The sequence below is a fragment of the Botryllus schlosseri genome, chromosome 10 (genome assembly GCF_051294905.1).
Source record: "Botryllus schlosseri isolate E-star chromosome 10, Bs_hap1, whole genome shotgun sequence".
In the NCBI taxonomy this organism is placed as follows: domain Eukaryota; kingdom Metazoa; phylum Chordata; class Ascidiacea; order Stolidobranchia; family Styelidae; genus Botryllus; species Botryllus schlosseri.
Genome location: NC_137245.1, coordinates 15,263,939 through 15,269,938, shown reverse-complemented (window position 1 = coordinate 15,269,938; position 6,000 = coordinate 15,263,939). Strand labels below are relative to the sequence as shown.

Genomic DNA, 6,000 nt, shown 5'->3' with positions numbered 1-6,000 from the left:
AGTAGATTGAAAAATGCGTATATTATTCAGCACATTTCTAGCAAACGTAGAGAATTTGACTTGGAAATACTTCCATTAAATATTCCCTCAAGACAGCAAATGTCTAGTATGTTCATGATCATAGGTCACTTTATCACCACCAGACTGTAGAGAGTTGCGGTTTCTAGTCACCATTAGGAGCAAGTCGCTGACATTGACACCAATAACGAGGACGTAATGAACTGCATACTGAGATGAGAGTTTTTGACAAATTGATTAAAAACGAGTTATTCACAGAAGCGAAAACGCCAATGTAAAACCTCTACACACAAAAAAATCTGGTAGATTTACAAAGAAATTTCTGTAAATTTTACAACGAATTACCGGTCGCAGCTAATAGCAGCGTGTAGTTTGTCATTTTACATTTTGATATGTAATATTACATTAATTTAGCTGCTAAGTCAAGTTACCAGAATTTCTTCGCAAGGTTACTGACAGTTACTCGTTACGGCATTTTACCAAGCTATTGGCAAAATTGATTAGCTTCCAAGCCCCAGCAACCAGTGGATACGTGGAAGTGCATGTCACTGTGATATCATTCTCGTTGCGATTTGACCTGATTCAACCTCGTTCGCGAGACAGGATTGGGTCACACGGAACTGATTGACCCTAGTACCAATTTCGGTATAGTGCATAGTTGGGTGCAAGAAGCAGCTGACAATGTAGTTACACCATATACATTATATTATAAGGCTACGGCTACACGGTCGGTCTCGGCGGTTAGATTTGTTGTAACAGATAGGGCTAATGAGTTACAAAAATCAGTTTAGGATATATAATCTTATTCCTGAAACTAGAAATATCAGCACAGCAGCAGCAGGCTCAGTTGACCATTTCTTAATGGCGGACACGGCGACCTATAATAGGTTACCTTAGGTTGCGCGTTGCAGGTTATTCTGAGATTCGTAGTAAACAACCAACAGTCAACTGTGACATCACAAATAGCGTCCGGTTAGGTAAGTAAGTAGGGAACCACACGTGGAGCAATAAATATCAATATATACGAAATTAGATGCAAAAGAAAGGGACTATAGGTGTTGATAGATGTTTCTGTTTAAAAAACCAACCTGGATTGAACATTATAACGTGGACAGTAAATATTATTGGTGGCATATGTGAGCGGATGAATATCACTTATTTCAAAGTCGTCTGCGTGTCGAGCCGAGTAGCCGACTGGTCGGCCATTAATATTGAGCTTTGGGCATGCAAATGCTGACGGTGCGAAGCTTGTGACTTGTGATTGAAGAAAGTAGAGACTTTCGTTGAAGATTGTCAGGACTGATGAATGGGATGCGCATCGTAAAAGGTACAGTAGCCTACTGTATAGTATTAGTTACCGTGAATATCTACGACTGTGCACACCACCCGGATGACTTTGGTTTCATGATTTAAATATTTCAGTCGCCCCATTCTCAGTTCTATTTTGGGATATTAGTCGACTTGTATAATGACCTGCGACACCACATACTCTGCCGCGGAGTAGTTGAAACTGTTAGCTTGTTATTGACATTTATCGGGTCATAGCTTAGATATGTTTTCATCCACTGCTCGATATGTTTGGCTCACATGCCGCATTAAATGAGGCACCTTTTCTTTCAATACATTGATCATTTAAGTCATGAATCTCTGCTATATCATGTTAAATGAGGAGTCGTCAACTCACAATGTACCAGTACCGGTACTTCAAAACTTGTTATATTTTTGTTAGCCTATTTGTCTTAGTCTTTATAAGTCATGTCTAGGTTAGCAACTTGGCTTAGTATAGCGACTTACGCATGAATTATTTTTAGTGGAACTGCAAGATACCAGTCACACAGAAGGAATGAAGACGAGAAAAAGAAACAATTGGAAGTTTATCCGGCGTTGGAATTAATTCATCTTTTCGTGGGACCACTCGTGCTATATTTGCATGCCTCCTAAACAAGAATTATACCTCCAGCAGCAATACTTTTTCATCGTGAATCATGAATGAATATACAGTTGTCCTAATGTCGTCTCGAGGGCGTGAAGAAACTTTTGCGGTATTTTGGCATCGCGTTGCTTTGGGATAGGTATGGATGTAGGCTGAGACGTGAATTTACAAGCTGGCATGTAATCTGATTTACAAGGACAGCATGTAGGGTTGTAGGTAGGTAGGTAGGTAAGGCGTTAAAATTACAGTCTCGGTGGTAAATGTACACAGAAGAGAATGTAGATTGAATAAACCAGAAGTGACTGTAACATTACAGTCTGGCATGTAAAGTTAGATTACCGGACGGTTGTAAGTTGAATTTACATTGAGTGACGGTAATGTTATATTACTGCCAAGTGGCTGGCCACCCTGCTTCCAGACATTTCGCGGTAAATCGAGGTAAATTTTTTTTTGTGTGTAGATGCAGGTTACATAGAGAATATAATAATTACACAGAAATATAAACTGAAATATCTATGGTCGCACTACTGCTTCACTTCTGATTCATCCGAATCGCGATATAATAGTAATGAAGTTAATTCCAACGTTAGCGTTTACAGCTAAAACCTTTGTATTCCTTACAACGCATACGCTGGGTCAACGCCATTATACGACTAAAACAAAGACAGCATAGAAATACGCCAACTTATATCATCGTTAGAGCCACTGTTCTATCGGTTTATAATTGTATTTAGCCGCCCAATAATCGCACCATTGCCAATTTTATTGTTTGCGATTAAAGATGTTGCTGGAATTAAACCCCTATGATCGGTAATATACTATTGTGTAGGCTAAGTATTGAAATGAAACAGCTTGTGCACAAGGACATTGATTTTGAGGTAGTATTTTGTAATCATTTGATTGGTGCTGCCCACGAGCTATCTGAAGGTTTAAATCCGCGACGTCATTTGAGTTTGACACCTCTGATACTGTTCAATCAGAACCTATACGCTATCCTTTGTATTTTTTACTTATCAGTACAAAAACTATTGACGTTGGTCTTTCACCATTTAAATGATATTTTTTCTTTAATTTGGATAAGATATGTGTTTCTTTTTCTCATTCAAGCATCTAGCAAGCGATATTGCGTGCTGTGGCAACTTGAGTCACGTAGGTAGGCGTGGCCAAGGGGGCCAATAACGCCTAGATCGCTAATTTTTGATTTAGGCGTTGTTACATGTTTTCTTTCGTTAGCCACCCTCAAATTTTTATCCCTCCTCCCAAATTTTCGTTATGACCGCGCCTACATGGTCACGTACGCAAAGACGCGCAGCGCGTAGTCAAGTTGTGGACTCGGAAATATTTCAAATGATATTATGATACCACTTAGCCTGCGCATAAAGAAGACGAAAGTCCGTATGATTGTTCTGTCAGACGGATTATGAGGAGTACTCTCCTCGGTACACCGTAATCATTCACTTTGATCCGTAACAATATTATTCGATTGTTGTTAGCCAGTATAAAATGATGACACCCTCTTTATTGAATTACCGTAGTGTAGAAGAACGACCCGATTTATCGTATAACAAGGCAAATTGCACATTTTAGAATTCAATTTGGATTTGCATACGCCGGAATGAAACATTATGGCAACCATGAAATAAATATTACTATTGAGACATGATTCATATTGGCCTGTTTGCAAAACGCGTCTCAAGGCTTAACTGATACATTTCGAAATTTCTGTTTCGCATGCTCTGCGTATATCACGCTCACTTGCGCACTTTCATGAGTGCTGTTTACAGCGTGGAGTGTCTTTTAAATCAAGTTAGAATTTCACATGAATTATTATGACAAAAGACTGATTGATATTTGGTCAGATTAGTATTACAACCAAGAGTCAAAATTATGATGACTCGTGATAAATTTGTGCAGGCCAACGCACATACCTCGCATTCAATTTCCATGGCAATAAAGTAATACAGAGCTATTTTGATATGTAAGGTCTTCGCAAAACGGTGGGTGTTTGCAGCACGCAGATCATAATCTTTGTCACGCCTCCAAACTTCACGATTACATAAGTCGATCCAAAAATCGCATACCATTGCGCGTCCGTATGGAACAATGGACTGTATATCTACGCCCGTAATTCCTGGCAATGTGATTGGACGATGATACGAGTTGGACAAAGCAATTACCTTGTTTATCGTATTAGGACTAATGAATGTCGTTTAATCTTTCAGTTTAACTTGACACGGCTCACCGTCTATGGATTTCGATCTGTTGTGGTAGTCGGCAGGTTAAAATGCACCTCACGGCCGACTTCGAAAGTAACCAAAATCCAACAGCGTTCTAATGTTATGCTTCATCAGTAGGGCGATTTTTGTGATCTAATAAATGGAAGATATTGATCTAAAAAATCAAAATTTTGACATTTTTCGACTTTAAAAAAGTTAATTTTGAGCTAACGTATGCAAATTAGGTGTTTTCCCACATAATGTTAGAATTGTACTTCTTATCTTCATTTCTGGTTGGAACTGTCTGTACTTTCGAAGTAGTTGACCTGGTATAGTTTGGATTCACAGTGAGCAGACAGTGGGCCGTCCAAAACGGCAGGCCTATCAAGTAGGCTCAAAGCTGTAAAATGTCAAATGATAATTTCACCGACAGTGCAAAATCTGCGATACAAACAAAATGTCGGTTGCAAAAAAAATTTGACTTTGGAAACAATTGTGACATTTTTGACCATGCGCTACAATTTTGACAAAATTTTGACTTTTTTTGACGTGTCAACAAAAATCGCCCTATTCATTGGTGAAAATGCCTCTGAACAATTATGGTGTGTATTCAATAGAAATGCGGGCCCTACCAAGGGATGGATACTGACAAAGAAAACCAGGATTGTTCCGGTAAAAAACTAGATCTGTTTGGTAGGCTATCTACACTGCATACTCGAAAACAAAGCAATAGCTTGTCTATAGTCCTTATACGTCGTAATCATATATATATGTGTGTGTGTTCGTCAGAACTATGTGGCCTACATACATGTTGAATTCAGCTAATGTACTCGTCTTTGATCACCTATATTGAAACGCTGAGGATTTTGAACGGGCTGGGCAGGATATTGCTCACTACAGAGCAATAATACAGCCTGTAACTTCTAGAGAATATGGTCAATACACAATGCACATTCCTGATGTAGATAGTCGCAACAGACACCGCATATATGAGGGGAAGGCGTTGCGATTACACGTGACGACTCTGCCAGCAGGCTATTGGTCAAAAAGAGAGGGTATATGTCATCTTGAGCTACGCCCAGAAAGGTATGCTATTTGCGCAAATTTACGACAGATGGGTGAATTGTTTTGCAAAAGCGTCGTGCATATGACTCACTTGTTTTTACACTCTTAATCCCAATCAAAAGCATACGAGGTGCCGCGTGTGTATTGGGCCGAACGATGATATATACAAAAGACGTGAGCTTGAGAAGGTATTAGGTCGTTGTGCTTTGTCGTGGTTCAGCAAATTCAATTGCTTATCTTCATATAGTAGTACGCAGCAAATAAAATCTCACAATGTTTACTCATATAGCTCCTAGGTCATGGCAAAAGCTAATTTTGCGTCGCTGACAAGAGCGCTAATAATGATGTTTGATGTTATTCGTTATGTGGGGTACAGTACGCAGTAGCGTACAGAAGAAGAACGTAGGAGACGTAACATTACTTCACAAGCAATAATATCATCGACAGACCAAAATGGGCCTCATATACCATGCCGTGGCGACTCAAAACCATTCAAAATTCCGTCACCAAAACTAAATCCAAATCAGGTGTAAATGTGCACGTGCTGTGCAGTGTGCAATCTCGGATTAACCCAACTTCAACCCCCCGCTCAGAGCTCAACTTTTATTCCAGGGATATCCCTGTTAAATTGAAGTAGCCCTAGCCTATTGCCGCATTACGACATAAAGTATAACGAAATTCGAAAACGATGAATCGCGATGGGCTCACAAAATGTGTGCTTAGTGCTTTATCGCTTTCATTATTTGCAAGACAAATATTCCGGAACAC

At 39.5% G+C, this 6,000-nt stretch overlaps 1 long non-coding RNA gene across 1 annotated transcript; it reads left to right on the top strand.

Moving 5' to 3' along the window:
• Nucleotides 1–301: 301 nt before the first annotated feature.
• LOC145448351 (uncharacterized) lies at nucleotides 302–2,028 on the top strand. Its single transcript, XR_013917879.1, has 2 exons — nucleotides 302–1,345; nucleotides 1,830–2,028. It is a non-coding gene; the product is annotated as an uncharacterized LOC145448351 (long non-coding RNA).
• Nucleotides 2,029–6,000: the final 3,972 nt, after the last annotated feature.